At 40.0% G+C, this 23,334-nt stretch overlaps 1 protein-coding gene and 1 non-coding gene across 2 annotated transcripts in view; one reads left to right on the top strand and one right to left on the bottom strand.

Moving 5' to 3' along the window:
- Window positions 1–1,036: 1,036 nt before the first annotated feature.
- The window catches only part of LOC139987221 (cell adhesion molecule 3), a 42,344-nt gene continuing 20,046 nt past the window's right edge, over window positions 1,037–23,334 (top strand). The window contains exon 1 of the mRNA XM_072003224.1: window positions 1,037–1,875. The gene's annotated coding sequence lies outside the window, so the exon portion shown is untranslated. The remainder of the gene's footprint in view (window positions 1,876–23,334) is intronic.
- Window positions 13,245–13,399, bottom strand: LOC139987846 (5.8S ribosomal RNA). The gene has a single exon (XR_011799950.1). It is a non-coding gene; the product is annotated as a 5.8S ribosomal RNA (ribosomal RNA).

Genomic DNA, 23,334 nt, shown 5'->3' with positions numbered 1-23,334 from the left:
ATATAAAAATTCTTCAGAAACATTTTCTTCGATTTATTTGTTGATGTTGTTATTAAACCCTTTTCACGAAGCCCTTTTTTGCGTTTATGCTAGTACGGTGTAACTTACCATGCGATCTACTCTCTGTTATTTATCGCGGGAAGAAACAAGAAACGTAAATTGGAAGGATTCACTCGATTCGAGGAAAAACTCCATGTGCCTTTTCCAAGGAAATGTTTATGCGTGTTTTTTTTTTTTTGTTTTTTTAATGAGCGAGCAACGTTCACGTAGAATATTCCAAAATGTGGTTTGAGAAAGAAGCAAAGAATAATTTGTGTAACGTTGGTTATGCCACGCGATATGGAGGTATATAGGTACATATTTCGAATGAAAAAGTGCAATATTTTGCTGGATAACGTCGCCATCATTTGTACCTGTTGAAGCAATTTCGTGTACACCGAACGTTACCAGGACAGCGCTTACGATTGCTAGCCATTTCTATTGTCTTAAACTTCGACTTTTACTGCGACTTTATGTCTCTCACTGGAAGACTTTCCGTTGTCGGGAGAATTTTTAACGATGTCACTTATATCCTAAAATAACAGAAAGGTAGGACAAGAGTTTGATAGCGACATCCGTCACTTTGTTTTTTAATGGTCCCTTTTTCATAGGGCGAGTAACGATCAAGCACGAAATAAGCAATAACGCCGATATCAACATCGAGAATTCTAGTCGAAGAGAAATAGCGGCACCTCGTTGAAACGGGGCAAAAAAGAGGATGCAGAAAAAGGACGGAGAACAGAAAGAAGAGAAAGGTCCACGCGAGGGGGTAAAAGGAGAAAAAGGTAAAAAAAAAAAAAAGTATAAAAGGAAGTCGAAGGCAGAGGAAAGAAGAGAGAAGAAGGGCGGATAAAGAGAGCATAGAGAAGAGGGGTTTCACAGGCATCTCGTCAAAAAAGATGAAGTCACCGTGGTTTTGGGGCGGCACTGAGAAGAGGGGTGGGTGAGTTCTTTAAGGTAGGAGGCATGCGCGGCGTCCGGGGGTGCAGGACGCCGTCAGGGGGTTAGTCGCTTGCCAACAACACGACGCGCCGCTCGTGTATCGCGATCGTTCGACTCCATTTGCCGCGCACTGTCCTTTCGGCTTCTCCTTTGCTCGCGTCTCCTCGCTTTCGCGCATTCATCGACGCGTCGAGCGTTGTACGTGATCGCGGTACACTCGAACGCGGGATCTCCAGTTCCGCGCTCGTCCTTTTCCATCATCCTACGCGAAACAGCCAGTCGAAAGTTTGCTTCGAGTGCACAGACATTAAGGAAAAGTTTCGATTCGATAGTGCTAGGTGTTCTCTGTCGTCCGCTGTATTCTCACACGTAGCGAGATACTCTTTATAGTTTCTTCGAAAGTGTTCCTGTAACAGTTACGAGTTTCTTAGGAGGTATTATGTGAAGATGAGAATCCAGGTGGAATGGTCGAGGACTTTGGGAACAGATATCCGTTACGAAGTACGGGAGCTTGCTTTTCCTTGAACTCATGCTGCTGAAAAGCGTAGCTACCGTCAGCGAACGTTGGCAATTGTTTGACACGATGCGCGGATCGAGGTGAACTTTCGCGGGAAGAAAGTGCGAGTGGACTAAGGTGGTTGCGGAATTTTGTCGAAATCTTTCTTGTCGAGGATCAGGTTTTATGGTTTTACACCGCACAGATGCGCTTTTCTGTCCAACGAAACAGTGCTGTGATACAAGTGGCCTAAACCTTGCCACAAGAGTACTGCAACGTGTTACCGCCACTGCAGTGAATGACGCGAAAAAGTGTACGTAACTTCGATCGGCCTCGTGTAAGACTGCATCTCGTTGCTTTTTGGATCTTACACGTTACCAACGAGCAAGATAATCCAGGTATCTCTTTTTCTATTTCTAATTCAACCCAATACTATTATACTTATACTTGTAATTTCATGTTTCTCGTTATATTCGTACTAAGAGAATCGGCGATGAAACCGTCGCAACACGTTGGTAATTTGTTAAGTATATTCGACGGTTTGATAGATCGTTGAAATTGAAACCCTTTAATACAATTCAAATGACAGCTATTTACTCGAAAGGACAGGAATTGATTTAAGAGATTTTATCAAAAAGAGATTGAAGTCGTATCGCGATACGAACAACTTAGCCGAGTAGTTATATACAAGGGTATACGCACGTAATAGGTTCGTAATACGTTCGTTATAAAGCGAATATACCATGGATACTTATACGCGCGGCTAACTCGTGCAAATGCATTATGTAATACAGGCATACATTGAAACTAATTAGATAACTTTGTTTTCCGTTTAACAATGAAATTGCTATATTACCTAGTAGAACGTGTGCTGCACACGGAGCATCGATGCATGGGTTAAGCTCGTTGGTTTTGTAATTTAATTTCGAAATCCCGCTTCAGGCTAGGATACTAAAGCACTATAGCTAGAGAAACGGATATAGCGTTTCTACATAGAAAACATAAGGCAAGTTATCAGAGATTCTACACGAATTTTCACGCTGAATAAGCAATTCGTCCTATTCGCTGAATAAGCAGAAGTTTCGGAAATTTACGCATATAAATATCCGAGGGAATTTCTTTAACGGCGAAATTGACGAAAATTCGAAAAACGAAAAATGTCGAAAAACGACTTGCTGCGAGCTCTTGCAATTTTCCAGCGATGGACAATATTTGCGTTACGTCAAAAATATAAAATCGAGGCTTCAACGATTTCGTTAAAAATGCAGAAAAATTGATAACGTGTCGAGAGATAATTGTTTTTATTTTTTCGTATCGTGCGACAGTGTCCATCAACGTTGATATCGATATCAGCAGGCATCGTGCGTCTTTCTCGCTGGGATTAAATGAGTGACATTCCGTGCATTTAGTGCCCGATTTAATTGAAATTGAAACGGTATTTCGTACATCGTATTGTGCTTACATGGCGATGTGCTTTCCGTAATGGTCGATTTTATTTCGCCATGGCCGATAAATACTATAATTTCGGGCCTTGCCGCCGCAATTACCGTGAAACGTTAGGAGGAACACTCACGATACAATTTCGTACGAAATGTTGTCGTAATTCTTCGTTGAAGTAATTGGAGAGGAGAGTTGGTAGTTTCTAAGCGAAAGATTCATTTGATACCGGCATTCCGCAGCATCACCGGTATTATAATTTCGGAAGAAAAACGACAACTATGTAGAGAAGATTTTGAATAACAACGATTCATCTTCATTCCTGAAGTATAATTTTGGCAATTGCTTTTTATCGATCGGCCAGGTCAGATTACTTCGAAATACATGCTATGTCCACGTTGGCGAACATCGGAGATTCTGTTTCGTGCTATGTACTGGTTCGTGCAATAGCTAAAGAACGGATTAGGCCGATCGGTGTACGGTGTACTTCAGAATCGATCAATCATGGAGGTTTTTTATCGTTTGCCTATCTGAACTATTGTCGTTCGAATAATTATGCAAATACGATTTTCTTCGCGCGTGCATTGCAGTGGAATTTAATTAATAAACACAAAACTATTTCATATTGGGCGGATGAGCTCGTTCGTTTTATTGGATCATCGCTTCTGCGAGAATATTAATACCTTATCTATGACTACTTTCATGGCGTAAAAATTTTTTTACCTTGAGAGAGATTTTTTAACATCGATCCTATCGTTTGGCTTATGTTACGGAACGTAAAATATTTCCCTTTCTGATACTTGATTTTTACAGCGTTGAATAATCAACGTATCGACGATCGATCGTATTAATGAATGTACATACATCGCTCTGAATAATTGTTCGTTAATTACTGCATTCCTGTGCCATGCAATATTAATGTAGCTATTACGGTAGAAACGTTTTGGTAAAGGTTTGTTCGTTGCTCTTTCATTCGGAAAAATTCATCGAACAATTTAAATGAAGTTGTCAACGAAATGACAATAACTGCTATCGCGTGGCTAGCATGCAATTAACGTATTAATTAAATGTAGAAATTGCTGGGACGTTTAATAATTGCCACTTCTGTATTATTATCGTTCGGATAATAATCGTACGAAATTTTGCAACGTAACTACCAAATGTCCAGATGAAATTAATATAATAGATGATACGTAAAACTTTGCGAAAGCAATGTGAAAAGCGGCATGACGGAATAAAAGGAAGGAAAACGGATACTTAGTCATCTCCGATGATGTCGATGTCGGAACTCGTGTCGACGTGATTGAGTGAGAGAGCGATGGACGTTGGATAATTAATTACTTTGATTGCTATTAGAGAAGAGAATCACGTAGGCTGCTGCTTCATTCAGCAAGCCGATCGTCCTATGCATTTGGTCACGTTGTTAATTGTCATTTCATTTATCTGTGGTTTCATCGGGATTTCCGCAAAAAGAAGGAAGAAGAAACCTTGTGGATAAATGTCGTCCGAAAGACTTCGTTGATAAGAAGGTTAAAGTTTCCATTAGAAAAATGTTTTCATCGTGAATGACTGGACCGGCAGGGCCATTTGTTAAAGAGGCGTAATAAAAAGACGATGTTTTTCATTTTCTTTTTGGTTCTGATCGCGAGTGCTGTTTTGTCACGAGAACGCGATCCGGAGGTGTCGATCGTAACAAAAAATTCGATTTCATCCGACGTTGACACCTGAGAGCCGATAATGATAGATGATTCCCTTCCGTCGGCTCTTCTTTCATCTATGAAAATACTAGCAGACGTTCAGCCAGCGCAGCCATCTAATGGAGATCGGCTGACAGGAATTTTTCTAATGGCTTTTCCTCTTTTATACATACCTTACGAAAATTACGGTTGAACACTGATATCATCGTGTTTCCCTCTTTTTTTGCCAGCAAACTTGTCGGACGTATGGAATTACGTTATTTCTAATAGGTCACCGAGTTTTATCCGGTTTTGTGGATATTCGGCTGGTCGTGTAATTGGACACAGATGCCGTGGTGGCTTTCTGAAAACGTAGATACGCGCAATATGTACATACGTATAGATAGGAATGTACACATGAGCCGGAATAATCAAGCGAGCTTTGCGTTTTATTTTGCCCGCTGTAACATGCGCGAGGCGTATCGAGGCGCCGCGCCGGATAAAAATTATTCTCTATTAATAGTAATAGTGTTCGGATATACAGCCGCCGGAGAAATCCCTGATAATGGAAAAATACAGAGACGCGACGGTTAAACCCTTTGGTAATGTCACGCCATGCCACGCCACACCGACATCAGGTCAACTTTCGAATTAGGTCATAGATAGAAGAGGATGCTCGGTATCACTTTCGAGAGTGCATTTGAATATGTATGTAAATTTAAATCAATTAACCTACAATAATATATCGAAACTGCGAGCAATATCGTAAGAATATGTTTGCCATCGTACACGGCAAGTGGTGACGTGCGTACACAGTTTAATAAAATCTGACATTGTTAATGTACGTTAAATGATCTGTGTGCGCGTAAAAATAAAGATATAAAAATTATTGGCCCATTGTCAGAAAGATTGATAAAAAGTGGCGCTATCGAGGGATTCGGTAAAACGTTCGGTGCTTAAATTTAAATCGCAAGTGGCTCGTCGACGTTAATTTATTAAACCGTTACTCTGCGCACATTGATTTCGCGTGAACTATTACGTTGTGCGCTACTTTCGCATTAACTCATTTATTATAAACGCATCGTTAACCGTGTCACGATATAACTATGTTGAAAGGTAATTAGTGCATCGTACAGCAATATGTTGCATTTAGCGATATAATACGTCGCTCCATTCGCCGAATAAATTACTTCCTGTCGGTTTAGATAAGCTTCTGACTACTGGACGCATCATAAATTTTATAGGAAAAAATTCTTTGTTCTACACCGCGGTTAATCTAGGAAGTGGTCGAGTAATTATTCTACATCCGCTTTATCCCTAGCAACTTTCTTTAATTCGGCTCACCCCGTTTCATGGAACAAATCAACCATAGATTTGACAAGCATACCTAAATTACATTACAAAGTCTCGATGACGAAGTACAAGCAGCTGCAGTAGATTAGTTCCCGTAACTAACTATAATTGCATCTGTCGCGGTACCGACTCCTCCGCTCGGTGTTTCTTCTCGAGTGCTCTTTGATAATTAGGAGAAAGTTCGAGTCCAGCTAACGAACTACGGATCGTTGTTACCTACGGTCTTGGACAGAACAAAAGGTGTAACGGTAATAAAGGTCGTACGACGATTGTAATAGATGAAAGTGACTCAGAAAACCACGATACAAGTAAGATATAGATACGTGACGAAACAAAGATGTAAATGACAACGGGGAAACAATTCGAAATGAAGCGACGAAAAATGGTAAAAAATAGAGGTGGTAGATGATATTATGTAAAGAGAAATTTCAACATTGACAAAAGATAAAAAGCGATAGCGGTAGAACGAGAGACATTTAAACGTTCTACGTTCAGAGCGTTTGATCCAATGAGTTGGCTATAAATAATGTATTTTTGATGCTTATCGCTCGCGATATACTTACTTAGGCTCGACTGGTGCAATTGGGCTGCGTGTTTTTGGCCCGCGAGCCAAAGACGCTTAATTATTCAAAGACAAGAGCAGTGTCGTTAGGTGACACGACCGCTGCTATTACCTCTATTTCCGTCATTCTCTTCACGTGGTTTATTAACTTATTGTATGGGCGAATTTACTCGTTCATAAACGTCACCTTTATCCTTTGTATTAGCAGTAATCTTACTTGTTAAGTAGCTCTTTGCGCACGAGTTTCTGCATGTAGTATACCGGGCACTCGAAATCTCTTCTATTCGACTTTCTACGTCGACAAACTTGTGCCTTTGTTGTGTGCATCTATAGCGTTGAAAAACAATCGTAATCTAAATTTAACAGTGCATAAATGTATATAATAAATATTTACAGAAGCAGATATACAAAGGAAAAAGAAAATGGTAATTCCGTCTGGAGTAGAAAGCATCTCGCGGCTTTAAAAAACGTTGCGCATATTGGTCTCGCACGACTTGCTATGCTTCGATAAAGCTGGGTGATTTAAAAAAAAAAAAAAAAAAGAATAAAATGCTTAAACGAATAGGAATATGCAGAGATCGTAACATTTCGTAGTTCATTCGTTGCTATTTTAATGGGATTACAAGGACGATAAAAGCTGTAAAAATTACCTCAAGAATTTCGTTATTATCGCAACCAAATTGCACGTTGGAAAACAAAGATCGACATGTAAGCGAGAATTTGCACGCGAATCAAGTATAAGCGAAGATTAAATGGCCCAGAATTTATTGTGTCCAGACAGCTGGAATTGACAGCAAGGTTAATAACGACTAACGAAATCACAGTGACAAGTCCTAGAACGTGACCACCTTTTAATTACGATAGATTATCTTTGCTCGCAATGTCCGACGTTGATAATAATTTTATGACACGACGCGGAAACGAAACTGCTCGTTAAAACGACTGTAAACTAGCGGTAACTCTCCTCTGTGACGTTGGTTTGAAATTGAATCCTTTATGGCTTGATTGTTCAACCTTTCTGTGAATAAAAAAATTGTTACTCTTAACGAGCACCTTTGTTCTCAGCTTTATTTTCATCAATGGAATACAAAAGATTTTCTGGCATTGACGTCACGGGAAAATTTATTTCCAACTTCGATCCAGGTATAATTACGTCAGAGGGAGAACCAAATTTCCCCACTTTCCTCCAATTCATTCTGCCAGACTTACCCAAGAAGGGACGAATATAGAACACACGGAAGAAAGAATTTCGAAACAAAAAAGTCACTACAATACGTCGCTATGAAGTCAAGTTCGACGCGATGAATATCGAGGGAACGATACTCACGCCGACGGCTACCACTTTTCTCGATGCATCGATGCGATTTTCCTTTTAAACAAAGCGGCGATCTTAACCCACATTGCAGAACCTCTTTTATTTCCTTGTTTTCAAGCCGATATCTGAACGAATCTCGAAGTTCCTTGCCAACTTATTCATCCCTTCGCAATTCAATGTCAAAGAAACTTCAAATCTCCCCCGAACTTGTACTTTGCTACCGATAATTCATTTTCTAAATTTAACTTTCTATAGGCGAACGATTTTTTATTTTTTTCCCTATCGAGATACGACGGTCTTTATAATTCGATATCGTTGTATCAGGTGTCGTCGTGATTCCACGTTGGCTCGTTTTTTAACGAAACCGTACGAAGAAAATGCGAAGGGTTGTTTCTCACTCGAGATAGAACCTACTCACCAGGTGATATCACGAATAGGTGAACGTAAACGAAAGTGAAAGGATAAAAGGAAAGAGATAGGGGATAGAGTAGGATCCGTAAGGTTGACCTCATGATATACGATGACCATTACGAGGTTCCCGAGGAATGAGAGAAGCAAGAAGAGACCAGCTTTTGTACACGTATGTCAACTTTCTGGCCTACTGGGAAAACGTATTACTGTAATTTTACATGTAAAAGTTATTATCTAAATTTGTCGGAAAATTGTCTGTCAAACTTCCAGCCCCGTATACTCCGTATACTAGTTGGATTTTCATTCCGATACATCGAATTCTGTACGATCTATGCCAACTAAATTAGCATCTGCCGCGACTCGTTGCACGATTCGTACTATTTACGAAAAATAGATAGGTACATCTTTTCAGCCACCGGATAATGCGAATAACTCGATTTTACCTTGGAAAGTATTTAGGTATGTACATGCGTACATCAGGATGAATTCGCAGGCGGATTTTTTTTTCATCGATGCAGCGGCAATGCAATGCGATGCTCGAGCCATTCGAACATTTGCTCGCAAGAGGTTGTTCGTGAATGTGTTCCATTCACTTTTCGTTGATTCATGAAAAATTATTAGTCGGATGAAACGGTTATCGGGTCGAAAAAACGGGCCGAATTGCAATTTTTCTCGAGCACGAAGTGACCTCCTGAGAGAAAGCAGATGGCGTGACGAATATCGCGTTCGACTGGTAATTACCAGCTGGAGGGTATACCATGGGTAATCAAACGATCAGACGTTGCCGTTCCCAGCGGAAAACCAACCCTTCGTGCCACCTTGCGTCTACATATACATCCTGTCTTGAAACCAGCGAGAAGACTTATCGGATCTCGCTAAATATGTCAGACCTACGTCTTCCGGTATCCGGGAAACCTCATCGAAAGTGACTTTATTCGATATCGATTTGCTGTTCGTTCCCCTTTCATCGATCGAACAAATTGTTTTCATACTGTTTGCGGAAAGGGGCCGAACTTCCGAAAGGCCTCGTTATTAATAAGATTCATAGGTCGTTGTAACTCGTCTATATTACGTCTAGATTACCAATCCAAATCATAAAGAATGCAATCTGGTTATTTTTGAAGCAAATCACCGATGTACTATTTGCTCTGTCATCGAGACATATATGTCTGGTTTCTGGGTTTAGATCATTCATGACAGGTAACCATGTTGGAAGATCGATACGAAAGTTGGACTCGTAAGAATATCTCCTTTTTTGAAACGCGAATAACGTGACAGGATCGATAGGTAAAAGCAAACGTCGAACCAAACCGAATAAACTTTCAAAAGTGTACAATAACTGCGCCCATGGTGAAACTCTGAACGAATCTTTTTCCAACTTCGTGGAATGTTGACAGACAGAATCGTTGATCGAATGAGTTGTCGCAGTGTTATGAATTAAATCGAAAAGTCGATGAAATGCAGGTTTCTAGGTAATTTATTTATATTATGTACATTATAGCGTTTCGCTTTCTTAAATATTCCAAACCTCTGAGCTCGTCTGCATTACATTAACGACCGCGGAAATTGCACTTGACGCACGAAAGAAATCCAGATTCTCGCTCTTGCAACGAATAATCTAAAGCAGTCGCGCACACCTTTCACACCTTTCATCTTGCAATTTCTTCTGGAAACAAACAACGGCGCGAGTGAAAAAACTGGTGAAGTACTTACTCTATGTCGCAGGTATTTTATGGATTTGGTTGGTCTCGTTTTTAATTAATGACGAAGATAATTCGCGAAGATAAACGATTTTTTTTTTCTTGAATCGTTAAAAGTAATTTCTGTTGGCGTTCGCCTTTCGTTGGTCGAAGCACGAGGTTAATTGGCAACGGGAATGGTGATCAACGTGCCACGATTAGTGAAACGCGCATGATGATGAAATTAATGAAAATTTGTGGGCTGAACCGGTTAAACGCGAACACAGGCTGGTAAACCGATAGGCTTTGGCCGACTTACGCTTGGTCGGAACAAATAAAAGAATAAAAATTACCGTGTTTCACGAAGGTTCGGCAGAAACGAGTCGTTATATCGCAGGGGTTTGAAATATTCGATGAGTCAGCGCGCTTCTATGGGTTCCCTTTAAAACGCCATAGCCTTTCGCGGTTAAATATAAATATAACCGGCTAAATCCGGGTGAATAGCCCCTGCTCCAGTTTGAGGTTAACGTAAGTCGTTAATCCACGGTCGTAATCCAACGCGCGATATGTAATATTCTTTTGCACGGATTTGCGACGTAATTTGACGAACGATGTAATCTATGGAATTAATCCAAGACGGTCTGGAGCAACGTGTATAGGATCAGATTATGCGGAATTACGACCTCGAGGAGGGAGGAATCGTTTGCGAACAGCCCGGTCGAATAAAACATGTAAGATGAGATCGGATATACGTAGGGGATGATCCGTTGACGCATCTGTCGTGCTTATAAGGGATGTTCCCTGTTGTAGGCCCCATGAGACAGTGAAACACGACCCACGTCGAACCGCGGTTAGTCACGCGTGTCAAATGAGCAAACTTAAACAGATTATATGCCGATTGCTGGATATTTTGGCTGAACCATGTGGTCGTGAAGGGAGCCTGACTTTTGCGATTTCGTTGACAGATGTGCCGGCTAATTTCGTGTCCCTTTTCCCTTTTTATCGTCCCCGTTTTACGATGCCGAGCACGGTGTGCGTTTAATAGCATATTACAGGAAGAGAATTCCACTCTCATTTTCACTTCACGACTGTCTGCGTTAGTATCGGGAATTGGTTTTATCGGACTTTTAAGAACGTCGTAGGAATTTGTCGTTGCAGCAAACGAAACAAATACGTTACAAGAGAAGTTTCGTAAAAGAAAAGCTTTTATAGAAACAACGAAACGATACGTAATGTTGGTTTACTTGTTTTAAAGTTTAGTCACGAAATAAACACGGTATATATGTTATCAGAAATGGTGCAGGTTTAATAGAATGTGTAGAATATTTAGCGAACTTCTGTCTGACAAACCGGGCCGGATGCGAATAATGAAGTTTGTTCAATATGATAGAAGAGCAGGTTGCATTGTCTTCGCCGAATATTTGCGAGAACACCGCGTTATTTGCTCGTTTCGTGATGGATGAAACTGATGTATAAGTGGTGAAAGTACGAACTCCTTTCATTAAATAATTACTTTCAACCGCCACACGTGTATACATCTGCGATGGGATAAAACGAGAAAACCGACATCTAAATGTATAGAAGCAACTATTTTGCCGAATTTTCCTCGATTCACAAACGGAATACATAAGACTGAGAGAAAAATGTACGGTTCGAAGTACGCTTCATATTCTATTCCCTTTTCCTTTCGTCTGATCCTTTAAAGCTGGTAACTCGATAGTTTGAGCGATAGTTATATGCCCAAGGAAAATGACTCGTTGCCTAAGGTCAAACGAGCATCGTGAGAACTAACGAACTGGATGGGTAGTAACATCACGACGGCACAGAAGCGTCTTCCTCGAATTTAAGAGACTTGGATTTTCCGTTTAATTAGCCTTACGTCAAAATCAACGTAACTTATTATCCGAAGAACAGTGTCAGAAAGTTGGATCGATAATGGCAACTAATTTCAATTTATCCGTTCAATTTATCGTTACTTTTTCCAGTGACCTGTAAAGCAATCCTCGCGATAGACGAATACATCAGCGGTTGAAGTCCGCATGAGCGTGTCGATTCTTTTGATTTACCGAGTACGCCGAGATTGCCTGGCAAAAGTTTGAGTTCAATCCAGACTTCGTTGGCGCACGTTGCGCTTTGATTAATAGAGAAACGCAAGCCTACGCTTGGAAAATGTATGGTAAAAACGTTGATGAAGTTGCAGCGCGGTCAACGATCGTTCCACTGAACGTATCGACCGATATAAATTATTCGATGGTTATAACAAAGTAACGCAAGGGTAACCTTTGACATAGGATGGTTTGGAATCGAAACCGAAGTGCCGGAACGGCTGCAATTAAAACTGAATGGAACCGGCGCGATCCCACAGCCGATGCTATCAAACAAACAGCCATTAAATGAGAATTCGGATTCGATGTACCCAGACGTGTCACGAGAAGTTGGAGAGAGCGCAGCACAGAATTCACAGGCTGCACTCCTTTCACGGTACTTGGAACGTAGTCTGAACGTGATTCGATTCGGTACACTTCGCCGGATGACGTTCAAGAGCCAGCAAGGGCTTGAAAGATCGCGATAAAATCCAATGATTAAATTTTAGTCGGCTGTGAAGAGAAATGCTACGTTTCGATTTTGGATTGCGCGTAACGGAGATGAATGATCGTTCGTTAAAGTAATTCAGTACAGAGAATAACGGGTTTAACGGTAGAATGAAAGTTCTGAAAGAATGCGTCGTTTTAATTCCCGGCGAAGCGATTCAGCGAATGCACGCGCGTTCACGGAAGAAATGCCTGAACCTTCTATTATTGCCGTTTCTTTCATTTCGCATAGCTTAGCCAGCCGTGAACAGAACGATATTAACTTTCACCGGGTCGGTACTTTGATTATTATATACGATTTCCAGCGTTTAACATAGTATAACACTATACCAAAAGAAGAAAAAAAGAGAAAAGAAAATAAATGTTTGATACGGATTTACTGGAAGATATTCACAAACCTCAGAAGCTTAAAAGATAGTCCACGAGTTTACCGAGCGAACCTTCCAATCTCGATTTTTAAATTCCCTTTAAAGTTCCCTTCTATCGCGAGCTAGAATAAACCAAACAACGAAAAAGACAATACATACTGCAAAAATAAATCGAACAAGATGAGGAATTTTTCCGAAGATTTCTTTCGAACTTGAGATCACTGAAGGGATTTTCCGCACATGTGAGGTGAATAGATCGTGGTAATAGTGCTGCTGCTGTTGTATAGGTGTCGCTGTGAGGTACCGCTATTTTCTTCTCATTTAGGTGTCGTGGAAGAAAAATCGGACTACGGGTGCCGGAATTTGAACCTTGAGCAACCCTCAGCTAGGCGTGGTCCAGGAATTGTATCCGTGGACCGCAATGTGCGTTCGAAATGTCGATGTTCATGTGTCCTGCAGTTCACACATGGACGCGCAATTAGCTGCGTTCTTCATCGACCCACGAGCCAAGGGATCCACCGTTCAGGGTAATAATCGTCTACACCGTGTGTATGGGGCACACGGGCCACCGCGCCTCTAACTCAACCAAAGCCAAGTTAAAAAAAAGCATACCAAGTACAAAATATCCCCCCCTGATCTTTGAAAGCGGCAGGAAGATACGAATAGACCCCTCCAAAGAAAAATCGGATACGGGTGCGATTCGGGGGTGCCAAAATCGGTATTTTCGCCATAATCGGGGGGATTTGAATCGGGGTCTTGAACGTTTGTAACCAACGGCGCTAAACACTGCTTTTTTTAAATAACATTTATTGTCCGAGAAGATGAGTATTACACGTGTATGTTATTCACAATAAACAATGAATTTCGGTTGTGGAGTGGTTTAGGCAAAAGTACCGATACGTGATGGTACGACATAGCCGTGCAATATTTTGTGTGTCGGAATTACATTTTTTTAGCATTACAATTTATAATTGAATTTAAGTCGTTGTAGAGCGGTGCTTATATACGATATTGTTTTCTTCTTCCTATCTCTGTCCTGAAAACCTGGTCGCAAAAACAGGGCAGTTCGTGCGCTAACCACTGCCGTCGCCCGGTGGTAGTTTTGTTGTCGAGTGCCGCTATAGTAGTTCTACATTAAAGGAGCAACAATTGCGTAAAAAATTCATGTAAACAATGACCGTGAATCTATTTGTACGCGTTTGTGAGCTAAGACGAATGATTCGAACGATATGTAATCGTAGACTGAGCGAATGTTGATGTTAAAGTATCGGTTATCGAGTAAAGAACGATCCTCGAAATGCACGTAGAGATTTGAGAATGCATAATGTCACTGTGACATGTCAATGTGAAAACTTGATCACACGTTGCAAGACTGCGTATTATATGTGTAAAGCCCTTAAGAATGGGATGTAATCGGCAAAGTGTTGGAGTTATAGCGTTGTTAAGAATAGTGCAAATCATTTGCTGCCTGAATCTATCGATCTTACGAATGAAATTTAGATCAAAAGCTTTTTTTAGTTAAAAGAATTTGCTTTAGTTAATTGATAATTAAAATACGGTAGTATGTATCGTCGAATAACTAATCGCCTTTATGATCCATTAATCTTCTCTATTTAAAGTTCTATTGTTCGTAATATAACAAATACGATGGAATAATTTGCGTTCGTGTGAAGAGCAAGAAGCGTCGTTATCGGTTTGTACAATTTAATACAGTGGTTAGGAAGCAAGTGGTGTGACCAATTATCTAATCATCGAGAGACCAATCCTGATTTATACAAGTGCTATTAATCTGTAGCCAGAGTCGAGTTTCCAAATTGTTGCGAATTTCGAATTAATCGGGAAATACCGAATTTTATTATGCAACGCAATCGATTTGTTAATCACGTTTCTCTTCGCATTTTTACGAACTGGTAGTAATTTTTTCGTTTTTCATAACCGACAGAAAATTCTGATACGCAGTCTCGTTAAAAAATGAAACTGTTTATGAAGGCTGTTAATGAACGATACGCGCTAAGAGTATACTGCATACCAATTATAATGGTTTGATGAATTATGGTGACGAGATTTAATTGAAGAGCGTTTGAGAACTCTGTCATAATGGCATAGCTATTAGTCCAATTCGGTGAATCAGCGAAGGATTAACGCGAAAGGACCCTGAGCGCCGTCCCGAGTAATCTCGTTCGGTTTGATTTCACCTGCACACCGAGATCTTACGAGACATGGTATGTAGTTCCGAATCCTGCTTCCATCCCATGGCTTATACCGTGACAAATGGCTAGGTTTCCAGATAACGGCTAGAAGATCCAGGATTCGTATCTCTGCCAATCGATCGGTTTCAATTCGAGTTCTTGATACGTGACATTCTTTGTTTCTTGTTCTGGCAAATGCAATTCGAATTTCTGTGTATTCATGCACGACACATGCGTCATGTACGTGTATATTGAAAAATTCGATGTATCGAAGAAGATCAACCTAAACGTTTGTTTGCCGACTGCGCAGCAGATAGAAAACAATCGAATCGCTAAATATCTATTTCCGTTGTTTTTTTCTTTATTCTAACGATTTAAGAGTATCACTAGTGGCATACTTGCCAAAATTATTTTCGTTCGCGCGTTCCTACTCGGTCGCATTTGCATGTTAGAATATTAGATGTTTGCCCTGCTCTAAGAACGATCCTTGCGTTGTCTCGTACGATTAATTTGGCACAATTTTTCTTCAAATTAACGTGGTCTGGTCAATGTAAGTGTACAAGACCAGTTATTAGACTTCCAGTAAATTACCTGTCTTGCACAGTGTAATTCAAAAGACCTTCTCGATCCTTAGCGGTGAAGAATCTATGCTTCTTTGCAGTCTCGATAACATCAGAACACCTTAAAGGAATTCCGCTGATAATACGTATTGTTTCGACGCTATTCCTCCGTAGCTATCATATGCCAAAGTACCGCCGTACTATCGTGATGTAATTTTCCATGCAGACTAGAAATTTCTCTGCCCTTCTCGTTTATTCCTCGCTTATTCTCGATGTTTCTCTGCCAACCACATTTTCTGTCGGGAATTTCTTTGATATCTGCCTGGTTTCGAATACACTGGAGAAAGCATGTTAACAGAAAAACGAAAGATTTCCGCGAAGCAATTATAATTTTTCCATAAAAGATCGTATACGTTTACTTTACCGTTGAGCGGTATTTGTGCGGAAAAGGTAATTTCCAGTGAATATTTATTCCTCTTACTTTCTAGCAACGCGCGCCACTGATTTTCATATTCTTTCAACTGATTTCACACTGGTGGAAAGGAGTATTGACCTGGAATGAAGCTTGGGACAGGTATCATTAATTATGTATCCACGTAGCATGTATTATATCGGAATATTGGAAAATACACGAACGAATTTCGTAATTAATGTTACTTCATGTACACTTAGCGAACGATAATTTATTAGTCCTCGTTGAAAATCTCGACGGTATTTTCCTTCAATTATAACAATTCGACGTGAAGTTACGTTGTTTCTTTGTGATTGTATAAAATTTTACTGAAACTCCATACATATTTATATTTGCTTTGTTGGAGGCAATAGTATGTTGTTGGAATATTCGATTTACCGACTGTTTGGTTGTTTACGATTATTTGACGCTTAATTGATTAAAATGCCAACAAGTTCAATCGGCCGGGGAACGTTCTCTCGATCGACCGTATTCAAATTTATAACCGTCGGGTAACACCACCAAATTCGACAGGATTCTTTATCGTATTTGAGCGAAAGAGATAGAACCGAAGAGAAACGAATGATAATAAGAATTCCGATTTCCACTCGTTTCATTTCGGGTTCAGCGAGATGATCCGTCTTGAAATTGTGAATGCTGGCAGACCGTTTTTCGATAGTTCGATGAAATGGCTTGGCTAGAGAGAAAAAAAAAAAAAAAAAAAAAAAGGAAGAAAAAAAAAGAAAGGAATGGATAAATTTCGAAGATTCGGATAGAATACAAAGCGACTGTCAGGATTGATAATAGACAAGAGATAAATGTAATTTGTCCGAGGCGTTTGGATCTTATGAGACGATGGTGTCGCAAGTATCACGACATTTTTAAAAAAAAAAGAGCTGCTTTTCTATCGGTGCTTTTTATCGAATACGTCGATACAGGTACAAAGTAATTTCATAGCTCGATTAATCGAAGACCAATTTTCGACGGGACACGTACGATCCATTAATCACGTTGGCATTATATTTAACTTGGACTCTCGAAACGTTTTGATTCGAGGGTAAAGGGGATCAATCCGCTGCAATTGAAATCTTCTCTCCTGTATAGCTGGAATTCTCCGCGTCGTTCTCGCTAATTGAAAATAAAGAACACGATCGAAGCTTTCGGGAAAAGTGGAATCGCCGCATATCGATTCGGAAAGCGATCATTGACGTTTAATTGCGATAAGAATTTTTTCTACGCTCCTATTACCTACACTGTAATTGGCAGGCATATTTACGATAAAACAGATTTTTAACGGAACTCGACAAGTTCTAAAAGAAATATAAAACTAAACTAAAAAAGTAAAAGATATATAAACAATTTCATAGTTGGCCGTTCCTTAACTAGTTGTTTGTTCGTCTATAAATATTCAACGGATTAGGTTATTTAAAGGTAACAAAGTTGATAAAGCTAGTAAGAAACATCAGATTTAAGTTACACAGTTCCCGTGGGATAGTGTGTCCGCGCGGCAACTACCACGTTAAGCAGGTGCACTGTACATAGATCGCGCGGCATCGACCTTCCAGATGTACATACATATATACCTATATACATATTTCGTGTCTATAATGGATGATGCTTCGTCGAAATCGATGCAAGATTGTTTTCAAAGTTCGAACTTATCTTTTGAACCATTTTTCTTCTCGCTCCTATTTAGATTCGAAGAATCTTCTTTGTTATCCGAAAAACGTTCTAAAAGGAGACGAGTACTATGAAATTCATTACTAACCTACGATACGCACGACTGCCTCACAGGCCGAATCGGTACGTAGTATTGCCGAGGAAACGGTGATTAATAACCACATAGGAGTGGCCTATTGTGCGGGTTTGCAATCACCGATAGTTCGGTTCCCCATTTTCGCGTATCAGCCGAGCAATAAAACACGTTAGCCCTTTCATCGGTGGTTGTACATTCATGGTGTCCTCCTATCCAGACGTCAGGACGCGTTCTGTCGCAGCATCTCCATTCTAGTTCCGTGTTGACCGGTCGATTAACTAGGCGGCCAGCCTTTGCCAAGGCGATAAAGTCAGTCGGGAACATGATTTATTCCTGATAGAGAACAGAACCGTGAGGTATTGAACTCCGGCGAATCATTGAATTATCGAGAATTTCGAAGAGTAGAATGCTCATGGTTGGTTAAGTTGGACGGAAAGGCAATCGAACTTCGTTAGATCGCAACGTTTATAGTCGGAAAATGACGGGGTGGAGGGGAGAGGGCGAATGTTCGTCGGAACGACGAGAAGAGATGTAATAAATTACAGGTTAAACGAGCCCGCCGTTGATAAAAATAAGTCGGTAGTCGTGGTCGGTAATAATTTCCGCTTTCACACGGAGAGGGAGAGAGGGCGAATTGAACGAGAAATAGAGAGAAAGAGACAGAGAGGAGTTCAATCGACGGCCGGTGCAACGTCAATTTCGACGTACATTTACTCGGCTCTCGAGCCGCCGGTTTTGAAATGTAAATTTGCCGTGGGTAACAAGTGCGCGCGGCTCTGCGGCTCATAACGAGCCGACGAGAAATTAGGCCGGCGCAATGGAACCGCATAGCCACGCGGTCGGAAAAACGGCCAGGGTTCGTTACGTTCTTTCTCCTTCACCTGACTTCGCTTAGCTACTTTCTTCTGAAAAAGAAATTAGCGACGTGGACCAATTTCCCAGCAACCTATTCTTTCGCAGACATAAAAATGGAGCGAGCTATTCGATTAGTTGCCGCGAATCGTATGATCTTAAGTGCGTTCAGTGGTATTTGGATGATGGGCATCGCGGAACTCACGCGATCGAGCACGTGATCGAGCACGCGATCGGACACGCGATCTAGCACGCGATCGGACACGCGATCTAGCACGCGATCGAGCACGCGATCGAGCTCATGATCTCTTCTTCGACTTGCGGATAGTTATCGGATTACGAGAGCGAGTATGTCACTGACTACTCTAACGGACAAGTCGGTCGAGTGTGGACCATGTACGAGACTCAACTTTCATGCAGCTGAAATTTAAATCGGTGATCTTGCACGGAAATGATATTCGATCCGCGTGTAAGATAGCCGGTCGACAGCGTTTGCGATGCATAAACTTTCATTAAATCTTCTCACTGCAATCATTTCGCAGCTATCATAGGACGGAGTTGTTTATTGTTATCAACAGCAGCTAATTTTCTCTCTTTAATTAGGAGAAAGAAAATCGTCGTCGTGTTTATCGTCATAATTAATAAGAGCAAAGATATTTCCATATTGCATAACTGTACAAAGCATAATTCTAATGAAGGTCCTAACATTTCTGCAGAGTGTGACACAGTCGCCTGGTAATAGACAAGGCGAGAGGTAATCTGTAATGTTATTCAAAGTCAACTCCCAGTGTAAGTAGCTTCAGGTGTCACCGTCATGTGTAAAGTTGTACATATCTGATACTAACAATTTTACGATCTCATAAAGCGGAATTCTCGCTGTACGATGAATTTCATTAGTAAGGCGTGCGTAGCAGTGCTCGCGTGTAAACTCATCACCGGTAGAATTTATCCCGCGTGTACCTTATTAAAACGCAACCCCCTTTTAATATTTGGCACGACTTGGTTGCTAGTTAATTTGCCCCTCTGAGACGGACTGCGAGATAACGGTTAACGTTATTCGAGAAATTTACTTATTTTGCGATTCAACGCCGTTCTCAAAGCGAATACGGGGCAGGATTTAACTTGACGAAACTGTTTGGAACCTGGTTCCTCTCGCAACGTTTGGATTTCGGCCTTTCCATACAGTTCACTTTAGATACGATGAAAATTAAATTACTTTCCTTAAAAGGATCTCTTCCTCGAAGCTTTATAGAACGCTTTCTGCTGCTTTACGAATTTATAATCAAATTCATTAACCGATAAATTCAAAATCAGGAAAAGAAAATTGTTTAAACAAACCGTTCATACACTCTAATATCTTAGTACGCAGCTCGATAATGAAAAGATGCAATCGTTAAGATATATTACGATGTAATTGGCCGTATTTCTAAAAGTTCTTCTTTACCGCAAGTACCAATACGATAATCCCGAAAGAGCAACAAATTACGGACGCAATACCACCAACGGTCGGATTTTTTGCTTCAATGGATAGGTGGAACCATAAAGGAAAGTTGCGACATTCGGTGGAGGAAGATAAACAATTTACTATATTTCGTTCGGCACGCTTAAACTCATCGATTTTACAGACTTAGTGGCCCGTTTCATTTGTCGATGTTGTACGATGTAGTAACGTAGATTAGTTTTCTCTTTTCTGTCTCTTTTTTTTTTGTATGTCAAATACCAGGTCAGTTCTAGTGGATTAACGCTGTTGCAATTAACAATCCACAAGAAAAATGTAGCGCCCAACGTAAATTAAACGAGGTGATTGGATATTTAATTTGGTTTGATCGTTTGTAAAATTTGTGTCTCGTTTCAAAGAATCGCGTAACGAATGTAAAGATTCGCTATTGATACAGCGCCTGGTGCAAAAGAGTTTCTATCGTAATTCGAAGTTTCACCTTCAGTTTGTTCGCACGAACTTTTTTCTTCCTCGATGCTGTCCTGGCCGATATTTGCACGAAAAATGTGACGAAAGATTTTCACCAGTGAGCGGAAGTTATTTGGGTGTTCTCATTTCCTGTGTGCATCCGCGTACGCGAGTACGTCGTTCTTCGAGTACTAGCAAGATGTTCCGCAGGTATTCCGGATATAATAAGAATATTCTGGAATTTTAGCGGTAGATTATCTCTCGACCGAATTTCATTCGGATTTCACCGCGGAATACATCTCTTGAAATTTGTTGAACAATCTCGGAAGGGAATAAACTTGCCTTTCTAGTATATTTTCTATTGATTTTAACTTCAGTTGTTTACTCATCTCTTCCTGTTGCCCGATCTCGAGACGAGCTGCTTCGCTTTTATTAAATAATCTTTTAAGACGATTAATGAGGTTTTTCATTAGCTTGTTTAAATAAATTTGTTGTATTTATGGGCAGATTCCGAACGTAGTCTAATTTCATCTGAAAACATTTGCATACGAAACAATTTCTGTTCTTGACTCGATCTTGAGTTCTGACGTTAAATTTTACTTAAACTTCGAAAGTAGGGTAATGCGTTTGCAGAGCAGTAGTTCAATAAGAAAATAAAAATAGGGGAAAGCAATTTCGTTTCTAACAAATTTTCAGGAGAATCTTACGAAGTCTGTATCGCAAACTTTTCTTAGAAAATTCATCGAGCCTAGAAGTTTTTGAAGCAAGTGGCTGGCAGACACGGCCCTTCGTGCTGTTTATGTATTTTACTATCTACGGATACTAATCAACTAGTTGACTTGACGTGTCCAAATTCTTTCTTCCTATCTCTCCACTTTTCTTCCCTTCCTTTTTGTAAGTTGTTTTTGTTTTATTAATTTCAACGTAACACGAAAAATATATCAGTGGAACGAATTTAACTCGTTCTTCTCACGCAAAATGTTATTCACCCGATGAAAAAAGATTTTGCAAATTCTCGTTCGTCTTTCGATCTTTATTTTCTCAATTCTGGCAACAAAGTCTATTTCGAAAGTGTACACTCGTGGAAACAAATTCTTTGATACGCGAATCCCCCAGAGTAAAGAGAATTTTAGAGAAACGATTGATCGTTTTCGTATACGCAGAGAGTAAGGAGTTCTCTTTTCCTTCGATGGTCGATCTGAGGTAAAGAAAGCCAATGTAGCGCGGCATTCGTAACACCACGCGCTATCTAAGAACGAAATGGTCGATTGCGGAGAAATTGCTTCTCTTGCCTGTGAACTTACGATCATCTCAATTTTGTCCGTGGTCTGTTGGCTGACTTTCTGGGTTAATTCGTTGATTCCATCTACCCTAATACTGCTATTATTTATTTCGTAATCTTATCCCTTGATTTGATATAATTAAGATGTGAATAAATAACGTTAAGTGCTTCTCTAATAGCAAACGAAAGAATAAAACAAGTACAACACTAATCACGATTTAATACGAGTTAAAATCACGAGTTAAAAATAACGTCTGACATTCATATAATGAAATAACCGAATTTTTAAATAGGACAACATTTTTTTCCTAGCTTTCTTTTCTCAACTTGTAATATATTTAAGAAAACAGTAATATTTCACATTTGATTTGCAATTCCTGTTAAATTTGTATTACGTTCAAGGTATCTTTTAACGTTGAACGTACGTCGAACTGTTTAAAAGGGGGAGAGATAAAAAGCAGAAAGATAAAAATAGAGAAAAAGTGAAACGATACGTAACAGAAAGAAGTGACTTGAAATCGAAAAGTTTCTGCCTTCGATTCGGTGCATTTCGTTTTCGGAGAATTCCGGAGAACTCGTCCCTTTAATTACAGGGATATCGACGAAAGACGAATCGGACGAGAAGTTGTCCAATTCTAAAATCGTGAAAATCAACCCTGGCTTCATCAACTAGAGATTAATAGTCCTCTCTGCTTGTTTTACTTCTCCGTTTCCTTACAAGCGATAAACTTTTTCCATGATTAATCGTGGCAGCACGAGGCGACGCGGTGACCTATGTACTTATTTTAAGCCCAGGGTTGATCTCCGGATCTATACATTCTTCTTCTATCTCGATTAAGAGACACGATAGCTGCTTCGCGAAAATTGTGTGCAAAAGAGATAACGAATCGTCAAGTCGTACAATCTGTTAGTAAAGTCTAATTGGGCAGCTTTTACTCGTGTTTCGGATTTCAAATTTTCATACGAGAAATTTTTACTCTATTTAACATTGATACTGAAAATATCAAATTATCTGGCAAGTGTTTCGCTTTAACGATTAAACGGACATTCTTTCTTTATGAACTTTGAACCTGCTTTGCGATTTTAAACACTTTTGTATTACCTAGTCACGGCTTATGAGATAAATAATCGATCGATTAACTTTTCTTCTTAGCTAACGATACTATTCTTTCATGCCAAAACACGTTGAAATATGCACGAGCAACGCGATTTTCTCATTTTCTACATAATTTTCGTTCGTTCAATTACTTCACGATGCCATTGAACGATCTTGTTTGCCTTTTGAATTCTTGTTTGAATATTTAGAAAAATGAGGACAAGAAATAAGAGAATGGAAGATGTCTTTTACCGTAGCCAGCGAATAAGAATGGTAATTTTCCCAGAAAATTAACATTTTTGTGTAGTTGGTATTTGGTGTACGTTTACTTGCAATGATGATACGTATGTTAAAGAACAAGACTTGCTAACCG

Source organism: Bombus fervidus, chromosome 5 (assembly GCF_041682495.2).
Source record: "Bombus fervidus isolate BK054 chromosome 5, iyBomFerv1, whole genome shotgun sequence".
Taxonomy (NCBI): Eukaryota; Metazoa; Arthropoda; class Insecta; order Hymenoptera; family Apidae; genus Bombus; species Bombus fervidus.
Note: the sequence above shows the minus strand (reverse complement) of the source record. Positions and strands in the feature narration are given on the sequence as shown.